The sequence below is a fragment of the Marmota monax genome, unplaced genomic scaffold (assembly GCF_021218885.2).
Source record: "Marmota monax isolate L192 unplaced genomic scaffold, Marmota_monax_Labrador192_F-V1.1 WCK01_AAM20220418_F8-fsc00013, whole genome shotgun sequence".
Classification (NCBI taxonomy): Eukaryota; Metazoa; Chordata; class Mammalia; order Rodentia; family Sciuridae; genus Marmota; species Marmota monax.
Window position 1 is genome coordinate 18732757 of NW_026692202.1, and position 24644 is coordinate 18757400.

A 24644-nucleotide genomic window follows, 5' to 3' on the forward strand; every position below is an offset into this window, starting at 1 on the left:
TTTAATTATTTTTTTGAACTAGACTTTTTAAAAATATTCATCTCTACCTGCATGCGTTTGCTGATGTGGTTTTGCAGGGGGTTCAGAGGAACAGGTTTCTCTGGTACCTTAAGATCTTAATAACTTAACTTTTCATTAGAAGTCTAAAGAGATAGTGATCAAAAATAAACTGTTCTCTCTATCCTGTCTGTGCCCTTGGCAGACATCCTTTTATCAGTTTTGTTTTTTTTTTCCCTTATTTGCTGTGGTTGTCTATAAACATCAGGTGCCTGGTTCTGCAGTGATATCCATGTGTGGGTTAATGCTTTGTGTGAGCTTCAGGCCATGGGTTGTAAAGTGTGGTTATGGCAGACAGAGTAAGATGCTCGCAGAAGGGAAGGGATGGCAGGGGTTACTGTGGCTTAGTAAGCATGATCCATTGAAGACTAGAAGCAGATAGAACGCAAGTGCTATCGACTAAAGTTTGGCAGAATCTTTCTTGACATCGGGCTGTGTTTTAGAATTGTTTATGTGTCTGACAGCGCTTTGGTTAATTGGAAGAACTCTTAAAAATCCTCACTGTTTCAAAACAAGGGAGGTATTCACCTTCCCAAATAGATAGGAAAACTTTGGGATATATTTCTTTGCTGAAGGTTGACTGGCGTGCAGTTCATGGCAGGCTCATCTCTACTGAATTACATACCAAGTTAGAGTCTTTGAATGTGCCCAGAGATAAGTCAACCATGTTTTCCCTGAAAGTCCTGATACAGAAAAAGAATGAAAGTACAAACACTAACTGGAAAAAATGTCATGCATTTTAGACACTTTGCATCCTTTGTTAGGACAAACCCTGGGTTGGGTTTTTTACATTTGTGAAGTTGTGCGGTAGGTGGAGCAGTGTGGGTGGCCCAGAAAAAGTAGCGGTTAGAATAACATTTTCCATTTATTGCCCTTTGTGCATGGCTAAAAATAAGATTCATACAAATCAGAATATGTAATGCAAGCAAAATCACTCTGTTAATTCTGATGACTGGTTTGCCCACATCTTTGCATTTGTCTGGTAAGTGGTATATTGGGAAATAAATGTGTCTTTGTTTAAATAGCAAAAGGCAGCCAGGTTTTTTGCGCTGTTTATCGGCATGTGATAGTTTATCAGCATTTTCCCCTTCTGAAGGAAGAAAGGCACAACCCAAACATTTACAAATTGTGTCAATGGAAGGATGAAAGAAGTGGCCGAATCCTTGAATCTTTTTAAAAAGCAATTGCCTTCTCTGAAATGCTGTCTTACGACATCCATCTTCTTGGCTCATTATTAGAAAGTTGTTGTTTCTTGTAAACCCACAGAACAGAAAGGAAAGGGTCTGTTAGTGGTGTCATCCTAGAGATTGGCAATAGTGTGCGTGTATATGGATGGGGTGGTAGGGAGCAGGGGATAAGGATGAGCACACACCTGCCCTGTAGTACCCTCCATGGACACAGATGTTGGAGGATCAGTTAACCATGTGAAAACTCCCCTTCATCTGGCTTCTGAGTCTACTGCAACCACAGTAAGTGATAACATGTCAGTTTGCGGCTACATGAAACCCCAAAGAGAGATGGCGTCAGCAATCACAGGGAAATTTGTGCCTTCGTGATCCCAGAGATGGTGCTGTCCCGTTCCACTGACTGAGTGGCTGTGGCATTTCCAAAGAATGACAATGTCTGCAAGTGTTCTGAGCCTTTCAGTTTGATGTAATCTGTGAAATAGATGAGTCAAGAGGGCAGTCATTCCAGAAGCCTCTGAGAAATGAAGACTGTAAATTACATTCCTCCAACCATGGCAGACAGCATGGTGCAGTGCTTAAAGTAAGATAAGAGCTTTGGGAGAAAAAAAAAGACCCCAGAGCAAATCTTAACTTAGCTACCTGTTGACCTTGATCTATTTACTTAACCTCATCCAGGCCTGGGTGTCTTGTTGAAAAAGGAAATAGGAATAGTACCTACCTTATAGGGTAGTTGTAAGAATTCAGCGAGATTATGTACCTTGTAGCACAAAGCCAATGCTCCGTAAACCGATGTTGGTATTATTCTTATTTGTGCTGCTGCATCATTGGAGAATTTCAGGGATTTGGGAATTCCCCTCTATGCTTGGAGTACGGATTTTGGAATTAAATGCACAAAGGATCAGCCTCTTGTTCATGTTTCTCAATCAGAAGGATCTAGGCATTTATAGAGTGATTTGGTACTTCATTGGTTACTAATACTATCTGGGATGTTGTTTTTATTCTACAATCAAATGAGCACAATGTAAGCCTCTCTTTCCTTTTAAGATTAGCACTGTGTTGAGCATAATCAGTTATTTTTACCCTCTCACTATGTTTTTTATTTAAACATGGATATTTCAGTTCTAACATCTGTGCATGTTAATTGTTGTACCTGCTGGCGTGCATTATGAAAGAGTGTGCTAATGTTGTAATCAAGCAAGGTTTTAAATATTTCAGGTGGGAATGAGCAAAACTTCAGGAACAATTAGCTTCTGTGGTGGTGTAGTTCCCTACAGAAAATACTGAATCTATTATAATTCTGGTTACTGATTAGTCCTACAGATGACCAAATACTGATGCAAGGAAATCAATTGCTGTTAACTTCTATTTTCATTATTTTTTGCAAATTATTTTCTATTTCATGTAATACATACCTGCCCTTCAAGGAGTCCTTTTATGCCCACCAGTTTTTTATTAAAATTAAATCTATTTTGCATTTCATAATGTAAAGTCATAACTGTAGGCATCATGTAACTTTTTTGGTTAACTTTTAGAACCTGTAGAATTAGATGCTAAGAGTTCAAATTCAGCTTTCCCCATGACCTTACTGGGATGCTATTTCTTCATTTATCAAATTAAAAAAAAAAAAAAAAGACTGTGACAGCACCTTGACTTTGCCTTACCTGGGACCTGACAAGAAGTGATAAATGAGACCAATAACCTAAGGAATTAAAACATGGTGCAGGAAATAGGGATGGCTTACTTTTATCACTTAATAAATTCTCACTAGTTTTTTTTTTTTTAACTTCAAATTTTCCTTTCCGTGGTCTGTCATACCAGCCCTGTCTCAGATACCACTCCTGATTGTAATTTATATATTAGCACTATCATCAGATTTTCTGGGTTTTTAATGTTAGGAGTCGTCAATCTGCAGCAGAGCCGTTTCTCAGGTTAGCTCTACCAGGAAGATTTGTCTTTTATTAAAAACAATATTCTGCTTCCTCCAGTGTATCCAGACAGTGCTGCCTTGTCCGTTTTTCCCTCTTGAGTAAAGTGGAAGAATGTTTTCCAGGCTGAGGAAATTATTCCAGTGACTTTCAAAGTTCCTGGCATTGCAGATACAGCTTTGGTTTCCCCACACACACACACACACTATCTTTGCACACATGCACACCACTATCTTTGCCATCCTCATTACACTTTGCCACAGTCTGAAGTTTCTGTAAAACTCATAGATCAGCGAAAGTGATAAATTAGACTGGCTTTGACTCCCTCCCACACCTTCCTAAGGAAAGACAGAGATTCTGAAATGCATCCCCGTCGATACACCAGGCACTTCTTCCTGCATAGCAGCCAGTTTTAACCTCTCCTTCATGTGCAATTTGAGTGCACTGGCGGGGCTGTCTCATTATTCCTTTGGTTGAATAATGTAAAGCATTTGCAATGGAGATTTACTCTAATGATGTATTTTAAGTGCATGTCCACATTGCTGGTTTAATGCACTCAGTCATGGAATGCTTTAGAGTTTATTGCTAATGGATGAATCCTCAGGAAAACTGAAATTTTCAATAAGATTGACATTTGGAATGAGAAATATAAATCTAATGAGAGCATTTCAACCAAGGTTTGTAATTAGGACTGAATGGAGTAAATTTGTACACGCACACCACAGAAGGGCACAGCAGAAGGTGAAATTGCACACTCTGCTGTGAATGAGGGATGAAGGCCTATGTATCAGTGTCAGGCCATGACACTGTGGAGTATAAATGATACTGTCACCAAGTACTGCACAGGGTACCTAGGGGAATTCCACTCTAGTAAATTACATTACTTAGACCTGAAGGCATTGTGTTGGAATAAGAGGAGGGGAAAGAAGGCTGTCAGCACTGAGCAGAAGAGACTGCAGTGCAACTGGCTGCAGGGATGGAAGTCACTGGTTTCTGTTATCCCTGGAGAAGTTTGTATTCCCCTTTGTTAATTAGTTTATAGAAGCGACAGACATGTACATGTGAAAGAACATCATGTCTGCTTGGAGTACGGTTACACTTGACCATAAGGGAATGAATGCGAGTAGATTTCTGTAAAGTGGTCTCTGTTGGATTCTCTTTCTTATTATTCACAGCTGGGTAATAGTGGGTGTTCAATATAAGTTTGCTCTTATTTTATTTTTATAAGGATCCAACATGCATTGTGAGGATTGAATTCTCGGTAACACTTGTTTCTTTTCTAGCCCTGCCTTAATAAGAGCATGTGTGTCCTAGTCTCTTCTATTACCAATCACCTCTCAGACCTTCCATCCCCAAGGCAAAGAGTCTGTACTGGCGCATAACATTTCATTTTATGAAAACTCAAAGTTAAGAACAGTTGATTCTTAGAGTGTGACTTGTGGGGGGAAACTGGTTTTTTTTTTCACTTCTTTTTTCTTTTGTCCCCCTGCAGTGAAGTGGGGGGTTACCCTTTTTGGGTTGATCTGTCTCACCATTTCTGGGAAGCAATTAGGAAAAGAAAATAAGCACATCAATTATATTGCTACCTTCCAAGTCATAGAAGTTCACTTTTGTCCAAATGCCAGGTCTTAAGAAAGCCAGTACCAGGTGCTCTAGAATTAGTCAGGATCACTTCTTAGCTGGAAAGTAAAGGTCCCCTCCTGAATATATAGGTTATGAATATCAATTCTGAGTTTCTCATGTGTGTGTATGATGTATGTGTGTGTCTGTGTGTGTGTGTGTGTATTGCTGGGGATTAAATCCAGGGCCTTGCACATGGGAGGCAAGTCCTCTACCACTGAGCTACACCCCCAGCCCTGACTTAAGTAGGTATCATATATTGTCTTTAGTGAACTAAACCTGAAAAAAAACAGAATGTTTGGGATTCTACAACATGTCTCTACAAGGCTTCCAAGTGGCAGGCTTTTGGCAGTGTTTCTGAAATGGTAGAACATATAGATAGTGGTGGTTATAATAATATCTTGTATTTGACTTTTATTTTTGCCAAAATAATACACTATTCATATCAGGTATCATAATTTAGTTTGTTTTGTAGCCATAGTTACACTCTTATTTTTTTCATCCAATCATAAAACTTAGTAAAATCAACATTCTTGGAAAACCAGATCTGAGGGCAGACAGGAGAAAACTTGGTTAACAATAAGATGGTGGATATTTCTATTTTGTTCAGTTACCCTCACCTTAAAAAAATGTTTTAGTTGATAATTCTGAAATAACATCTACTTGTACAAAAGCCGTCTGTGCCACGCGCCATCTTCAGCATAGAAAGGCTGTGCCATCTTCAGCATAAAAAGGCTGTCTGCCAGACTTTGTTTTATTCACTAAAACTTTATAAAATCCAGGAACTTCCTTATGAGAAATAATAGTCTCTCCCTAAACAGAGTCACTGAATTTCCCCCTTTTTTTTTTATCATGTTCACTTTAATGGTGGCGTGCATGTTCTTTTCATTCATGACATTGATTGGGAAATCACACGTGTCTTATTGTTTACCACAACCTTACACATGCCCTTTCCCCCCACTGGCCTTTTTATGTGGCATGTTTATCAAATTGTATCTTTGCATTTTTCTGAATTGAATCTTGGTGAGATTTGACAGCATCTAAAATGAATTTGGTTCAGAGTCTTTCCTTTCCAAAGAGCTTCCTTTGTTCCTGCCTCCCTATCCACGTCTGGCTGTACTCTCTTCTCTTTCTTACATTAAAATTGGAATGGGAGAATGGGGGAGCTCCTTAGGAGAAATAGGTCTGTAGAGAATTGTGAGTACTCATTCAGAAGCTATTCTTAGTTCTGAGAAATATAATGAACTTGAGCTTTGAGTCCTGTTGAAGCTCCCATTAACGATCCCGCTATCACCACCTCCCCTCTACCTGATTATGTTTTCTCCAAAGACGACTGGTATTTTCTTCTTAATATTCTGAATGGAGTATTTTCCCAGTAAAGCACATCTTGAAAGGCCGCTAGTCCTTTTACCGTGATAGTTTACTGGGTGACTCTTAATTGTCCTATTAAGTGCTTCTATTTTGCTTTACCACAAAGTCTGCTGTGTAGAAGACACTTCTATAGACCTAGATTTGCTTGTCAGAAGTCAACCCATTAACGTTAGCACTTCACTTTTATTATCATTATGGTGTTTCCAACTGACAGCGGCTGCCACACACTGCCATGTTCCCAAGTTCCCAGTGTTGCAGAAAAAGAGACTTTTGTTCTGACTTGATGAGGAAAAAAATGCAAACAACAACACAGCTCTACCACCAGAGATTCTATAAAGACATGTTCAGATGAACAATAAGGTCCTTTGTTCACTCATGACATAAGGATATAAGAATTTAAACAATAAGACCTCTTGTGAAATGTGGCCAAATCTCTACCACAAACGTTGTGAAGTTCTCTGTCTTGAAGAAGGCAATTTTTATATGGGCTTCAAAAAACCATTAACTTCTAAACCACCCTTGAAAAACAGAAAAGAAAATCACTTGTCTCACTATAACATTAAAGCAATTTCTCTTCTAAGGAACGCTAAAATACATTCATCTATATAAAGCACATGCACTACAATTTATAAAAATCACAGCCCTCTATTAGGAAGTGCAGAGCCTCTCCCTCCTTCACCTGGAATGGGAACCCCATCTGTTTTGTGAAGACCCTTCTTTCTTTGAACAATACTTATTTCTTCCGAATTGAGAAAAAATCCTTTAAGTCACTTAGATTCAAGATGAAGTTTTAGGGCTTGATAATAATTCTCTAAATCCTTTTGACACTAGTGGAGCATGGGGAGGGAATAATCCTGTTTGGAAGGGAATTTTTTAATTGAATTTGCTTTAATGTGAACCCTATTCTTTTCTGCTCTGAGCCGTTAAGGGAGTCTTGGTGTATTTGCAAACCTCAGCAGGGCTATGGAAAAAAAAATGTAGAGATTTCCTTGTCAGTTTATGTCAGGGGCTCTGAAAAACCTCAAAATTGTCCTGGTTTCCATGTTTGAAATGTGACCTTTCAGGAAAAGAGGAAGTTGGGGATGGAGGACGAACTAAATGGTCAGGGGTGCCCCATTGAGCTGACGTAGTATTAAACTCCGAAGATTTCCAAGTGTTTGCAGATGGATATATACAGCATCCTTGCAGAATCCTCTTAATTGAAGAAATGTTTCATCTCTATCTCTGTTGACAGAAAAGATTGCCTACTGATAATTGCTTTGCTTAAGTGTCTGATAATATGCCAGGAATGAGAGCATTCTGTGTTAGGTCATCTTTAATTATGCATGTACCACCTGTCAGCCCTGTATCAGTACCAGATTAGATTCTCATGGAGTCAGTATGGGGAGGATTGGAGGCAAGCTGAGGTGATCTCTTTTAGAAACAACAAAAATAGTAGTAAACATGCCTTATAACCTGCAGCTTTTAAAGGAGCCTCCTCTGCATTGTTCTTGAGCAGGAATAAGCCATCGGTACATCTGAAAAACTTTTGAAATCTTGCCCAGGCAAGATAAATTACTGTGAAGACAAATTACTGCAAGAGAGGATGGTAGCACCTCCCCCCTCGGTACCATCTGTTGCATTTCCTTTTTGCTCCTTCTCATGGTTGTAACTGAGCCAGGGAAAAGCTCAGAAACATTTTTATAAGCTATGTGAGGACAGGAAATATGTTAACGATGTTAGATTTCATACATTTCAGGGGTTTTTTCAGTAGCTAGTTGGCTTTTTTTAGAAGGACAAGTGTGGGTTGGAAGTAATGCTTATTACCCTCTGTCAGCTTTTGGTAGTTTTATTCTCACTTTTCAGGGTTGTTTGGGACTTTCTGGTGGGATGTTTAGGGTTCTTTACTGAAAGCTCTGTTCTCTCTTCCATCCTTTGATAAGATGGATTTGTGAAAGGTGTTTTTCTTCATCCACCTGTCAGAAGTTTAGGGGAAGCTTTGAGTTATTGTGCCCTTTACAGTGGTGGGATTGAATGACTGAGAGGCTAAAGGCAGAGAAGAGACAGGTGGATGGAAATAAACAGGTGTGTGAGTTCTCACACAGGGCATCTTTCAGATTTTTACCTGCACAGATGAGGCTCCAAGCCTGTCTGCCCTCCAGCCTGAGAAAACTTCCTTGAGAAGAATTTATGAATGATAGCCTTAGAGACAGTTTGGAAATCCTGAAATGCCTTACTTCAATCCCTGCTGGCTAGAACCTTGGACAGAAAAATCAGGTCAGCTGATCGAAGAGTGAAGACCCCTCTCCAGTTCCACCAGAATACCAAGGTTAGTCCAGCTTATAGCTCTGAATGCTTCTTGGCTGCCATTTGATATTTGGGGTATCATTGCTTTACTACCACAATTGAACAGTTACTGAAGTAGAGCAGCAATCTATGAAATGCCGAGCTGGCTCCAAAACTATTTATTACACTAGCATTGTCAATGCTTTGTCTATTTAGTGTTCACTTAGTGCTTAGAGTAGACAGATGTTCCATGATGAACTTACAACTCCACACTAGTACTGGGGATCAAATCCAGAGCTTCACACAGGCTAGGTAAGCACTCTGCCGTTGAGCTACATCCATGGCCATCATTTTATTTTGAGACAGGTTTCACTGAGTTGCTGAGTCTGGTCTCAAACTTGCAACCTGCCTCAGCCTCCCAAATAGCTGGGATTACAGGTGTGTATCACTGCACTGCTTAAGTATTTCTTAAAATAGGAAATCATGGTGTATCCCAGGCCATGACAGAAAAGAACACCAGAAAATAAAGTGTGGAAAAAGAAGAAAGGAATTGAAGAAGAGGAGAAACAAGAAAAAGCAGTGCTGCCATGTTCTCTCACACCAGCTCACCTTTGCAAAATCCTGTCTACATGGAAGAATCTTCCACTCTTTCTGCCTGGCTCACTTTTACACTGAGTTGTTGTTCAAGTCTCGTCTCTATTAAGAAGCTTCTTTTTGCTCCTTTCTGACAAAATTTGCAACCCCTCCTTGGTCATCCCACAGCACAATACCTATCTCCTTCCTGGCATTCATCATGGGGTTCATCCCATCTACTTCTCTACTGAGTTCACAAAGTGGCTGCTAAAGAAGCTTAACTTTATCCTAATCTTTTCAGTAGAAAAGAGAAAAGCAGTAATGATTTTGTTGGCATGTATATTTTTTAGGAGTATTACAAAAGTACCTTTGAGGAGGGAAGCAGATTCACACACAGAGCATCAGGAATAGAAAGGGCATATTAGAAGTATGTCTTCTAACCAGTGGTTGAAGGAACAAAGGACAGATAGCCAGGAGAAAATAGAAAGAAGAGGAGACAAAATAGCTATATTTAGATGTCTGAAATTCAGACTGTTATTCTAGAAAAAGCAGGACCAAAAGATAGAAGTTATAAGGAAGAGATTTGAGTTCAGAACAAGAATCTTCTTGCAGCTAAAACTATCCACAGTGAAACCTGTGATTTCATGATAATGGCACCCCCACCCCCATTAACTAGAATAAGTCATTGTCTACTAGGGTCATTTGGGACGTTTGGGAATTGCTATAGACAAGATTGCTGCATTGGCAGGTGAGGGGGTGGGCCACAAACCAGACAACCCCAACATATTAAAGACTCACAGTGTTCATTTCATGGAAAATCACAGGCAGATTGGCTGTGGGGGAGATCATCCCCAGCTCCCTGCAGAACCTAGTTCAGCACACACCCAGCCAAAAGCTTCCATCCCATCCCTGTTTCCTCAAGGAGGCTGTACAATAAGATAGAAGGACACTACCGTGAGTCCCAGCCTCTTGCTGGCTGTCCAACCATGAGTGGCTCCCTCCAAGCCCTCAAAGCCTACATTTCTTGCCATGCAAAGTAGAAATAATGTTCTTCATTTCCCAAAGTTAGCAGGAGGCTTAAGAAAGATAAAGGAGTCTTTTGTTGATAGCAATGTGCTACCCATAGGTGGGCACTTGTCCAGAGACCCAACTCCACAACTGACCACCTCAGAACTGTTTTATCACCAGTGCAATGCATATAATTTTCTTCCTTACAGAGGTGCTGTGATCTGGGTAATTAAATGAAATGTCACATAGATGAGCCCCCAACACAGTACCTACTGCAGAGTAGATATGTTGTTAGCCTTGTTCGACCATCTGGAGCTGAGAAGGCTAGTAGAGGGGTGTCGTCTCCACCCATCTCTGCTGGTCAAGTCCTTGGAAGGTTCTCTCTTTCTTGCCCCAAGACCTGATCGCATGCTCATATCCAACTTCTGTTACCCTCTCGTCTCAGCCTGGAGCCTTCTCCACCTCTTCTCTCTTCCTTCTTCCTTCCTCCTCTACTTTCATCTCTTCTTATCCTCTTTATCTCCAGCTAATTTCCCTACTGGCATTATTGTTGGTCTGCATAGGATTGTTCTGATGAGCACAATGTTTAAAATGATACTCTCAATAACTTTTTTGTTCTAAACAAGAGTTTTTATGGAGCTTTTGGGAGAGGGAGAGGTGAGTCCTGTTCCAATTTCCTCTGAATTTGATTCAAGTTTGGGGTTTTTTGTTTTGTTTTGTTTTGTTTTTCTATGTTAACGTTTTCCCATTCTCTCATCCCCTGGGCTTGTAGTCATTAACTTGCCAGACACACAGAAACTGATTGACTTTATGATGTTGCTGGAGTTAGGAGGGTGTCATTCACAGGAAACTTAACCCATGTATTAATTTAGACATAGCAAATTACTAAATATATGCCTTTAAACAAAGAGCTTCAGAATGCCAATTTGATTTTCTTGTTCACAGCCTCTCCCATTGCTAAAACAGAAAGAGCAGTGTGCGAGGGAGGGGTGGTTTCCACCATTTTACTGAGTCCTCCAATTACAGACCTCTCCTTCATCCATCAGTCCACCCAACATTCAGAAAACCGGTCCCTGTTTAAGACCCAGTCTAAGGACAGAGGAGGACACGAAAGTGAGCCTCCAGACTTTCTCCCTTCCCATTCTGCTATTTGGGGACCCACAACCGTGGCTTATTTGTCATTTTATTCCTACCAGTCCTCACAGGGTCTAGTTCAGTAAATTCTGGAGTAATCATAAAAGCAGAGAGATAGAAGAAAGGGAAAAAAATAACCAAAGAAAGAAGGGCGGTTGTATCATATATATAGTGCCTGGGGTGTAAATTGGCACATGCTCTGAAAGTGAGATAATGATTGAAGTGCAGATCCTGAGAAGCATGGCTACTTGTGGAAATTTGAATGATGATTCCGGGGAAGCAATGCTAATTATCCTTATCTGTGTAGAAGCAAAAGGGAAACCGCTCATTCTCCAGGCACATCCCCTAGAACACATCTTTCTTCGGGGTTTTCTCCTATTAAGCTTCTTTGCTTTTTATTTAGCATATGAATGTTACTCTAACTCCCTAGTTATTACTAATTTTTCAATTAAAAAACTGTATTTGTTTCTGTCCAAGGAAAGAAAGAGCAACCAGTTTCTCCCTCTCTCTCATAGAACATGGCACTTCTTTGGGAGCCCCATGAAACGAGCATGGCTGTTGGATCTTGGGTCACCTCATGACTCAACATTAGCCTGGCCTCACCACCCCTTGTGTACCCCCCAGGTTGTCCCAACAATCATGTGAGAAGAGATGTCTACAAAAACTCTTTGGAAACAAAGGTGCTAAGTATGTAAGGAATTTTATTATGATATATAAAGATGTTAGCTTTATTTTCACAGTGCATTTATTTGTTTCTAAAAATCTTCACCATAACATTTGAGGTCTTTCATTATCTGTGATTTAGTCAACTGCCAAATCCCATTGAAAACAAACTTGCAGCATCTTTTTAAAAGAAGTAATTTTCTTTTCCCACCAAATGCTCTGGGCCTTTGTCTCATTCACAAGTGCACACATTTTTTATAGGCTGATGGAAAGTTATTTGAACTTTCAACTTCCACTCCTCTGGGTTTCCACAACATTTGGTTCCTGTCTTTAGTACCCATCACACTGCTGGTGCAGGGCTGAGTAAAAGCTCAGTCCCCATCCCAGAGTTCACCATCTAGCAGAGGACCTAAGACAGACACAGATAGCTGTGACATAGATAGCAAGTGACAGGCGCCAGTTTATTTGCTAGATAGAGCTGGAAGTAAGGGCATACTTGGTGAAGGTAACTAACATTTTAAGCAGGAAAAGGAGAAGGGAAAAAGTAAGGCAAACGCGGGAATCCCAATATTGTCTTATAGTATCTTTGCATTTGTCCTATCATTCTTATTATATCCCAGGATCCTCCAGGACAGGGACTTTCTGATTCATCACTAACTGTTCTGCAGTGTCTGAGATGAGCTTCCAAATAATAGGTCTTAGTAATGGTTGTCTGAATGAATATGCTCTGTACCATGCCATGCTTAATTTCAATCTCAAAATTAATATGACAATTTTAAAAGCCTCTGAAGGTAATTTCATAGATAAATGGATCTTGAATACTTTTCAAATAAGTATTTTTTAATCTTAGGAAAAAAGATAAACAAAAGCTGACTTCAAGAAAAGTTCTTGAATATTGTAGAAAAAACAGAAGTGATTTTGTGTGTGCTTTGGGTATAAGCTGAATTCAAAGAGTTTTCCAAAAATCTTAGAATTATTTGGTATGTTCTCTAATGTATCCCCAGTGCCTAGAACTATGCCCAACATGTAGACAGTGCTTAATATGTAAATATTTATTGAATTAATAAATGAATAGATTTAGTAAATATTTATTGAGCTTCTACTATGTATTAAGTTCTGTGGCATATTAAGATTCTGGAGGCTACAGGGATAAGGGATTTGTCCCAGGAACTCCATAAATGAATGGCGAAGACAAACACTGATGCCAATATTTATTATACTGTATGAAAAAGTATTGATACAGATAATGCAGAGAATTTATTTCCAGTTGTTTTAAGTGTTACTGTTATTATCACCTTGAAATAGAAGCAACAGGGTTGGGGTTGTGGCTCAGTGGTAGAGCACTTCCCTGGTATGTGTGAGGCACTGGGTTTAATTCTCAGCACCACGTCCATCAACAACTAAAAAAAAAAAGAAAGAAATAGAAGTAACAAAGAAGAATCAGCTTTGTCACTTGTCCTATCTTTTTGTTTTACTAACCTTTGTTCCAAATTATCACATTTCCTAGGTGGTAGAGGCTCATGATATGCTCCAAGGCACAATCATGCTAAATGTGACCCAGAAAATAAAAGTGTGTATCCAACTTCCAGGCCCAGTGCAGTTCCCATTTAAGAACAGACATTGCTGGTGTGAAACTGTCCTTTCTGGCGTGTGTCCTGATCTGGTTTCCCTTATAATTCCTCATCCTCTCTCCTCCCTCTTGAAGCTGGGGCTCCATAGCTACCTGCAGTTTTTAGCTACACCTTCGTGCTAAGGACTTGACTGTGTCTTGTCTCCAGACTCATCTCCTCTCCAATACTTTAGACCAAACTGCCTACTGGGTGTTCCTGGGGGATCTCATATGCAATCTCTCCAGACTGGAACTGGTTATTTTACCCCACCCCATTCCTTCTACCAAGTATAGTCCCTTCATACCTGTTGATCAGACAAGTGCAGGAACTGTCCTTCTACACGTACCACATCCAAGTAGTCTCCAAACCCATCTGTACAGTCATTCCCTGGTCTCCAACAAGTTCTAGGATCCGTTAGGGATACCAAAATCCATGGATTCTGAAAAGCCTTATATAAAATGGCATAATTGGGTTGGGGATATAGCTCAGTTGGTAGAGTGCTTGCCTTGCATGCACAAGACCCTAGGTTCAATCCCCAGCACCACACACACACACACACACACACACACAAAATGGCATAGTGTCTTCTATGTAACCTGCTCACATCCTCCCATATGCTTAAATCACCTCTATATTACTTATAACTGACATGATTCAAATGCTGTGTAAATTCTTATTATATATATATTTTTTAGGGAATAATGAATACAAGAGTCTGTGCAAGTTCTTTTTTTGAATGGTCAAAAATTGGTTGAATGCAAAATGCAGATATGGAGGGGTGACTTTATTTTTTTATTTTTTATTGGTTCTTTTTAGTTATACATGGCAGTAGAATTAATTTTTGTATAATTATACAAGCATGGAATATATCTGATTCTAATTAGGACCCCATTCTTATGGATGTACACAATGGTGGGATTCACTATGGTGTAGTCTTATTTATACAAAGAAAAGTTATTTCAGATTCATTCCACTGTCTTTCCTTTCCTATGATCCCTCCCTTCCCCCATTCCCCTTTATCTGTACTACTTTAAACCTCTTGGATATCCACATCTCCTCTGTAGTCCAAGGCTTCAGTGCACCACCTATCTTGCCTCCAGTCCTTTTCTCCTCTGATCTGTTGTGCACCAAGAAGCCATTGTGATCTTTCTAAAACACAAGTATGGACTGATACATTCTGAACTCCTTCACGTGACTTGTAACCTTCTCTGTGTCTGACCCTTGCTTATTTCTCTGCTTTTCTATGTTTCCAAGTCTAGCATGTTGTCTGGGATTCATGTGTGTTTACAGAATGAACTGAGAAACCCAGACCAGGAGAATGGAAAGAGTATTTATCTGGGAAGCCTAGCAAGCAAAAGCAGAGGTAGGAATCTTCATGATGTATCCAAGTAAAACTAGTGGGTCAAATAGAGGATTGAGGCTGGAGAAAAGGAGATACAGCTGGACACGCACACACACACATACACACACACCCCAGCCCTGCCCTTTGGGCCATACTAAACAATTTGAGGTTTTTCTTGGTAGCCTGTGGTTTCACAGCTTCATGCCCTGGCTGTTCTTTACAGTCCTCTGCTTGTCATTGCACCTTATCCACCTGACACACCTGATAGCCACCTCCTCTCTGGGATCTCCCCTGACCTCACCCCCTCCAGATAGCCTTTCAGAGCCTTAAAGTGCAACAATTTAGCCACTATCTTTATTCACATGCTCATTCTTTACTAGAATGCACAAGCTCCATCACTGCAGAAATCGTCACTGATGTACCCCTGCATCCACAATGCAATGACTGCAACCACATCTCATGTATGTCCTGTTATCACACTCATTGAAAGGACTTTATGTGTCTGTCATCCCCCCTGGACTGGAGAGAAGGGACCATATGCTTAGTATGTACCTATCTCTTGAAACTGTCTGGCGAACAGCCATTTCAAGTGCAGTGGGAGTTTGAAGGAAGGAAGGCGTGGAGCAGCAGTCCACCTTCACATTTCATCACACACTCCAGCTTTGCCGACTCCCTGCCCAGCCTGCGCTGTTTCCCACAGTTCTGCAGCCCCTCTCACACACCCTCCCTAAAAATGGCTGTAGCCACCCTGGAACAGCACTCGAGACTCACTCCTGTCCTCCTTGCATTAGTCCCTTCTTCCTCCACGCCTTCGCATGCCACCCATGGTTGGATCGGTGAAAACATCAATTTGATCACAGTCAGGATCCTACTCAGCAGCACCTGCAGATCCTTCTGCAGCACCTTGGGACTTAGTACATCCGAGCTCCCACTCTGCCATTAGCACCCCTCCACCCTTCACCTCCCAGCTAAATTTCACGCCTTTCCACAGAGAGCTCCGCCTTTCATCTCTGTTGCCTCCCACAGGAGGCTCTCTTCCAGAATGATCTCCCTCCTCCCACTTGTCAAAATCTCCCTCATTTCTTACTAACAGACCAAGTTCTCATTCTTAATTCCAAAGTGACTGTTCATCCAAAAGTGATTTTTTTTCCTTTCTCTGCACCATTGGGATACTTGGTTTATGCTAGTTACGGATTTCCTTTTTCCTGTTGCTTTTATTATAATTATGAACCATGTCAGTACCTGCTATATACAGGGCATGTCACCCACTTTTTCTATAGTTCTCACTCCAACTTGCAAGGTAAATACTATTATCAGTGGCATTCTGTTCAAGATCACACAGCTAATAAGGGTAGAGCCAGTCCATAAGCTGTAGTCTATGTCACTGCAAATCCTGTGGGCCGCCCACTGTGGCATTCATCTCCATTTCTGATTGACTTGTGCTTCCCTTTGAGTGGGGAGAGGGTCCGGGACCTTATATATCTGGTTCCAAATGCAACTGGGATCTATTGAGTGTCCTCATGTGCCCATTATACAGTAGATATGGCATGAAAGAAAGCCTGCAATGTCCCCTTTGTCTTCTGCTCTCTATGCTGAAGCACATGTTCTCTATAAGGAGTACCAAGGGATGGCACAGCCTTGCTTTCCCATCATCTCCTGGGCTAGTCTATTCTCTCACTGATGGATGAGTAAATAATCCTAACTATCCTCCTCACCTGAAATTCACCCTACTCTCTACTAGCAAACTAATCTAAAACATCAACTTGGCCTCTCTGCTCCTGTAGCATTTGATTTCAACTCCCATACCTGACTCTCAAGTTCCCGCACTTTGCCTCATATCTCCTCCCGAACCCAGAATCACACGCCCAGCTGTATTCTCTGCATCCCCCCCAATTCCTCTCATCTGGGCCACCAGTCTCCTCTCTTGAATGCACCACATTGATTCCCATGTGATTCCCTTTTTGCAGGGGCTTGGTTTGGTTTCCCACATAACTGGATGTATGGTGGTCACAGAATTCCAAAAAGTAGTGGGAAAGAGCAAGACTCAACATGCAAGCATTTTTCAAGTCTCTCCTTGTACCACATTTTCTGTTATCTTCAGTAAAAGCAAGTCCCATGGCCAAGCCCAGAGTCAGTGCTAGAGGGGACTGTCCATGAGCCTATCTTGAAAGGGTAATTATCAAAACCATTTTAGAAGGCCAGTCTACCACACCAGCCCAGATTTCCCTGACCACCATTCCCCTTACCTTCATCCTCAGTGCCAAGAATTAAGCATATGGTAGATACTCATACATGCTTATAGAACTAAATTACTGAATTAAAAACACAAATGGAGCCAGGCATGGTGGTGCCTGCCTATAATCCCAGTGACTTGGAAGGGTGAGGCAGGAGGATCACAAGTTCAAAGCTAGTCTGAACAACTTAGTGAGACACTATCTCAAAATAAAGAGGGCTGTTGATATAGCTCTGTGGTTGTGTTATTTTGTCTATGACCAAAATACCTGACAATAGGAAAGATTTATTTTGGTTCATGGTTTCAGAGGGTTCAGTCCATGGTCAGCTGCCTCCATTGTTTTGGGCCTGAGATGAGTCAGAACATCATGGCAGAAGGGCATGCCAAAGGATAGCTGCTGGGCTCATAATAGCGGGGAGGCTTCTGGGTGAGGGTTAGGAGGGAAATGGGACAAGATCCACCCCCCATAAGCATGCCCCAGTAGCCTACTTTCTCCAACAGTGCCCTACCTGCCTACAGTTTTCACCAGTTCCCAGGACTCCATTAAGCTTTCAATGGATTAACCCACTGATGAGGATCCCATCACTTCCCAAAAGCCCCACCTCTGAACACTGCTGTACTGAGGATCAAGCCTTCAACACAGGGCCCTTTGGGGAACATTTCATTTTCAAACCTTACCAGTGGTAAAGCATTTGCCTAGCATGTTCAAAACCCTGGGTTTGATTCCCAGTATGAATGAAAAAGAAAAAAAAAAGAAAGGAAGGAAGGAAGAAGGGAGGGAGGGAGAACACAACAAATGGAATCTTTGAGGAAAGGAGTACAAGAAATAGTCATTGTGTCACTGCTATGTGCCAGGTCCAGCTCTAGGCCTCAGGATACAATGATAAACAAAAAGCAGCTCCTACCCTCAAGGAGTTTGTAGCCAAACACCAATTCTGTGTGTCCTTTCTGTCCAGTTGTGAAATGTGATTTCTCTCCAGGGTTCCCATTAAGCATCTTTAGCAGGGAGCTAGGACTCTGCCATCCATTTGTCATTTCTTTTCTACCCCGATACCAGCAGTTACCTGGACTGTTCAAGCCTATGCTAGGCCTGTTTGGGGATATCCTTGCTTCCAGCTCTTCCTCACCGGTCCCCTTACATGTTACCAAATAGCTGATACTCCCAGTGCCCCCCCCCTTGCTCAAAAGCCTTATCATCACCAGGTGGAGCCCACACAGTCCGTAAGATCCTCCTTGTCGGAACTATTCCCTATTCTCTGAGTGTCCTACACTGTGCATCCTGTGTCCTGTGTGGAGAGTGTTTCCTGTTCCCAAATGTGCCTGTTGACACACTACCCCTCTGACAGGTCAGGCCCAAGTGCCACCTCCTCCATGCTGCTTCCCTCGCTGCCCCTGTGGAACCCTGTTTTCTCTTCTGCATTCATGGGGTGTTGAGTTTCAAATGCAGCTCAAATGGCATGCGTCACATGCAGTTTGGCATTTGCATCCTCTTCACGTATTATACTTTGCTTGAGATCAGGGACTAGGTCTTAGTTCATTTTCATTTCCCTCTCAACACCCTACACATTTTAGTAAAACATGTTTTATGAATAAATGAATAACTGACACCTGCATACTTTTCTACTTTGCATTCTATACTTTTCTATTTGCTATATTTCTAAGAGGCCAGTGATTTAAATATATTATTTTACATACAACTAAAAGAATTCAAATTAAAATAAAATATCAATTGTAAGATGCATCCTAATAGCTGGTGTGTGTTAGGCAGAAAGTTTATATCCTAGAATCATTAAAACATAGAATATTATGTTTAATTCAGATAGATATAAATATCCAGATATATATATATATATATATATATATATATATAAACACTTAATGTGCCAGTCATTAGAATTTTGTGTCAGTTGTATAAGAGAAGTAGGTTCGAAGTATTATCCCCATTTTATGAAGGAAAAAATAAAGGTCAAAGAGGTTGAAATAGCTATTTAGAGTTGAACAAATACACATATGCACATACACACACAGATACATGCCAAAACGTATGACTCAAATCTTATGATTGAGACATAGCTGCCTTCCTAAAATCACCTCAAAACCCTTGAATCAGCTCTAGGTCTAATTGTCAATATGTACCTTTTTTCTTTTCAAGTGCTACCTACCCGAAATTACACACACGTCAGTTGGCCTTTCAATTTGCTTTTCCCGGCTGTACTGTATTGTCATATCACCCTCAGGAACATCCTGTTACTAGACATAACATAATGTAATGCGATGTGATATTTCATACTGCTTAGGAAAAATTAGAATGATTGTTGGATGCTTTTAGATTTTTCTGGGGTAGTAATTAGGCAGAATCTCTCAAACATACCAAAAGGAGTTTCTCAACCATCCTTACCCTTAAAATAATAGAAGACTTCTCAAATCCAACACTTCACTTAATTACTTCATCTGAGTACTTGCATTGGGATTTAAAAAAATACTGGAATATACAGTTAAAACACAAAACTCTATTTGTAAGTTTAGATATCTGTTGACACTTTACATAAGTATTAAGCTGATTTTCAAGAACAGGCACCTGAAAGATACTTTCCCATATACATTTGGTTGTATTTTCGTTTTATTCAAATTGGTAAGTAAAAGAAGAAAACCACAAGTGGAAGAGTCTCCACAGGTCAGCAGGAACTGGAATGTGTTCAGGCCTTGGCAAAGTCAGCTCAGCCTTTCATCTGTCTAAAAGAGATGTGTTGAAATCCCCCACTGTTCTCAGGATTACTCAGACTTTATTTGAGTAGCTCCTCAATTGCTGGTCACTGCACTTTAAAAAATAGGAAACAGTTGGATAGAGGGAATAGAGTCAGGAAGACTAGCCAGCTGGTACAAAATAAGATCTGTAAAGGAAAATTAAAAGAAAGAGGTTATTTAACTTAGAGAATATAAAGTGAAGTTAATCTCTGGCTTCAAATAGAGTTTTTGGTGAAGAAAATAACAGTCCAGCTGTACCTATGGCCTAAGCATAGAACAAGAGGAGATGGGCTACAGTTTGTGTCGGACACATTATATGGTAACACGGTTCTAGAAGTGGCTTTCAAGGCATAGTGACATGTCCATTCTAAGGTCTTTAGGATTCAGTTCCCTAAAGCAGATAGGAGACAAAACTAAAAAATCTCCTACAGCCCTTCATCATTATGATTGAGTTAACCACCTACATTCCTAATACCCAAATAACTTTTGGATCACAATCAGATATACTCTGGAGCTTCCACCTCTGGCTGCAGTGACATAGGTAAATTTGAAGCTAAAGTGTGTAAGACCTCCTGAGAATTTGACTAATTAAGACTGCACAGTCCTCAAGTCCCTGTATAGCATAGATGTCCTCGCCCTGCTGTCCTGTAGGTCATGTGGATGGCTCCTGCCACACACACACTCCATTCCCATCGTAAAGACTTGAGTACTTGGCATTTTCAAGAATGTTACCCTGAATATATCTATCCCCTTTCTCTCTGACATGATCACTTTTCCTCTCTGTGCAAAATCCTTCCCATACTCCACTGATCCTTTTCACACAAAAACACCTTGAACTTCTTGCTTCTTCTAAGTGTTATCTCTATTCCATCATCTTCTGTTCTCCTCAGTACACTCCATGGAAGTTCTGACCCCACTCCACCAAAACTGTACATAGAGAAGCTACCACAGGTCACCTCGTTGCCTTGTCTTCCTCACCTTTTCAAAAGATCTGACACAATCACCCTTTTTTTCCCGAAGCCCACTATTCTCTGGGTCTCTTACATCAGCTCCTTCCAGAGACTTTTCCTCTTCTTAGTTACCATTGCTGTCTCCTCTACTCGGTTCCTGAACTGATGTGCCTGGGAACTTGATCTTGAACCTTACTCTTCTCTGTCTGGTACTTTCACTTATTACCTTCTTTCAAACCTTCCTGGCACCAGCCCCCCCCCCACAATTTATATCTACCAATGTTTTTATTTGTTCTTCTTAGTCACTCATGACAGTAGAATCTTTATTTACATATTTATATAAGCATGGTGATCATCCAATTTTTATCTTCAGCCCTGAATATCAGGTATATATTATGCTCAGTGGGATATTAGTACATCTACATGGATAATAATTTCAAACCTAACGTATCCAAAACAGAATTCTTAATTTCTACTCAGATCCTACTCCACAAATACACTGGAAACTGTTCATCTCCCAGTTGTGCACATCTCAGTAACTGTAACCACCAACCACCAGCTAGGGATCCTTTACTTCACCTTCCACATCCAAACCATCAGCAACTCCTGTGGTTTTTACAACCCATCAGGTGTCATTTCCCTTCTCTCCCTCTCTTCTGCTACCCCCCTTACCCAAGTCACTGTCATTTCTCATGTAAACTACCACTATAGGCCCCTTCCTGGCCCTCTGCTTTCCTTCTTGCCTCCCTACAATTTATTCTCTGCCAAGAAGCTAAAATAAGCTTTTCAAAAACAGCAATTAGATGGGTCATTCCCCTAATTTCTAAAACCTTCCAAGGAGGACTTCTTCTTCTGGCAGTATAACAGACTGATACTCCAAGGAGTGTCTCTGTTGCATTTTGTAGCTTCTAGGAAGTAATGGAAAGTTCCAAGGAGGTAAAAAAAAATACAAGTAACTGAAATGCAGATATGTCAGCAATAAGCATGCTAGAAAAGGAGAGTTGCCCATTGCTGGGTTTGTGTGAGAGGTGGTGTGAGGGAGCAAATGAGGACTGCACTGCAGCTCCCAGATTAAGCCTTCTATTCTGTAAGGGAAAGTAAACATATCTAGATTGGTGGTGCCACTTAATTCCAATTGAGCCAATACAACTTAGGCTTCTAAGCTTCTAAGTTTCCCACAGTTTAAGATCTTTTGAGTATAGACTGAGGAGAGGGATAGCTGTGTCAAATGGTGGTTCCATTCCCAGATTTCCAAGGTATCTCTATTCTGCTTTCCATATTGGCTGCACCCAAAACAGCATACTACAGGGACACAGCCACATCAATGTTTATAGCAGAACAATTCACAATAGCTAAACTGTGGAGCCAACCTAGATGCCCTTCAGTGGATGAATGGATAAAAAAAATGTGGCATATATACACAATGGAATTTTACTCAGCAATAAAAGGGAATAAAATCATGGCATTTGCAGGTAAATGGATGGCATCGGAGAAGATAATGCTAAGTGAAGTTAGCCAATCCAAAAAAAAAAAAAATGCCAAATGTTTTCTCTGATATAAGGAGGCTGACTCATAGTGGGGTAGGGAGGGAGAGCATGGGAGGAATAGATGAACTCTAGATAGGGCAGAGGGATGGGAGGGGAAGGGAGGGGGCAGGGTATTAGCAAGGATGGTGGAATGTGATAGACACCATTATCCAAAGTACATGTATGAAGACATGAATTGATGTGAACATACTTTATATACAACCAGAGATATGAAAAGTTGTGCTATATATGTGTAATAAGAATTGTAATGCATTCCACTGTCATTTATTTTTTTAAAAAATCAATTAAAAAAAGATCTTTTTAACTCTCAAAGATCATTAAGTAAGAATACAAACCACTGTCAGTGAAAACCAACCAAAGTGATATGAAAGGACCTTAGATGTTTGAATTAACAAATTAAAAATTAGATTGCCTATATATTAAAAGTTAAGTTAAAGATAAAATACAAAAATAAGCAAGCAACAATGAGCTATTGAAATCACCAGACATTTCTGAAAAAGAACCAAAGAACCCTTATAGTAATAAAACAATTATCAATAGACTTAGTGGATAAGTTTGTTTGTACTGGGTAAATTAGTAAACTGGGGAAAAAAATAGTTTCATGCAACGAACACAAACAGACAAGGTGAAACTTTATAGAGAAGTTAACAGGTATGAAGGGCAGCATAAGAAAGCCTAACATAAACCTATTCAGAGTCCCAAAGGGAACCAAATTTTGCAGAATAGAGGTGAGACCATGTTTGAAGAGACTGTGGTGAAGAATTTCCTAAATAAGTTGGGAAATGTTGATCCACAGATATAGGAAGTAAGATTTATTTACTAAGACAAATAAAAAGATATGCACAATCTTTTATTCTGTAGTAAGACTGCAGATCACTGAAGATACAGTTCTTAGAAGGAGATATAGAGAAAACAGATCACATTCATAGAGATCAATAACTAGACTGTCAGCACTCCTCAAGAGAACAGTTGATGCCAGGAGACAATGAAACATTTTCAAAGTTCTGAGAGAAATGATTTTCAACGTAAAATTGTGTGCTTAGCAAAAATACCCCTCAAAAATGAGGGTGAAATGTTGATTTCAGAAAAGCAAAACTTAAAAAGAACTTACCACCAACAGACTTAAGCTGAAAGAACTTCACAGGATATACTTCAGAAAGAAGGAAAGGAAGAGAAAAGGAAAGGCCTGAAAAATAGGATAAAATGATAAGCAAAGAAACTGGCAAGCATGTAGGTAAATCTAAACAAATATTATTGGCTAACGATAATATCTAACAGAAATTTTAAAAAGATAGAGTTTAAAACTCTATCTATAAAAGGCATACTCAGAGTTAAAATTCTAAGGTAATTTAATTATAATGAAGGAATTAAATGTGATTTTTAGATTATACTACTTAAAAATATATATAACTTTCAAGCCAGCTTTTTAAAAGTCAAGAAAGAAAAAAGTAATAAAGCATAAAAAAGTAGAAAGCAAAAATAAGATTATGAAAAACAAATATAAATATATTAGAAATCATAAGACATGTAAATTACCTAAGTTTTCTGGCTAAAAGGCAAATATAGTAAGATTAGGATTGTAAAGTAATAATAAGAATTCCACTATACAGTGTTCAAAGAAAGGTCATCTCTAACACAAAAAGAAAAATAAAAGTCAAGAGTAAAGAGATGAAAAAGCATATTTCAGCAAATATTAATCAAAAGGTAAAATAGCTTTGTTAACTAGTCAAAATAAACTTAAAAAACAAAAGCATTATTAGGGATATTAGGGATAGAGAGAGCACTAAATAGTCATACAAATTTTAATTCATGGAAAGTATATTTCTCAGCCTCAAAATATGTAAAAGAAAAAATTATAAAACTATGAGGAAATTCCACATGTTTTTCAAGTTATAGTTTCATCAATCAGAAACAAATAAATATTAAAAGTATATAAACCTTAAGCAATACAACTAAATAGCTTAATTTATGGACATAAGGAACTTTGTACCAAACAACCAGGATATGTTTTGTTCATATGGAAGAGTTATAAAAATTGACCTCATACGAAGCCACAAAACAAGTCTCAACAGATTTCCAAGAATCATTTACAATAATGACCATGTTCTATGGTCATAATACAATTAAATTCAGTTAAATAACTAAAAGATAACTCCCCGCAAATTCCCCTTATATGTGGAAATTTTAAAACATTTCTATATAACTCACTGATCAAAGATATAATGGAAAATTTTAAATACTAGAATTGAATGATAATGAAAATATTACATATCAAACCTTGTGGGATGCAATGAAGATTGTGCTTAGAGGAAAATTTGTAGTTTCATATGCTTTTACTAGAAAAGAAAAGAAAAGAAAAGAATAAAAATTAACAAACTAATTTTTAAAAATAAGAAAAAGTAAGGAACAAAGGA

General features: G+C 39.6%; 1 protein-coding gene across 11 annotated transcripts in view; it reads left to right on the forward strand.

The window, feature by feature from the left end:
• Positions 1-24644, forward strand: part of Bach2 (BTB domain and CNC homolog 2) — a 337701-nt gene that overhangs the window by 196552 nt on the left and 116505 nt on the right. Inside the window, exon 1 of one of the 11 annotated variants that reach the window (XM_058575651.1) lies at positions 19-8468. The exons of the other annotated variants lie outside the window; for them this stretch is intronic. The gene's annotated coding sequence lies outside the window, so the exon portion shown is untranslated. Of the gene's footprint in view, positions 1-18; positions 8469-24644 lie in introns of those variants that run through there. 11 annotated transcript variants of the gene reach the window in all.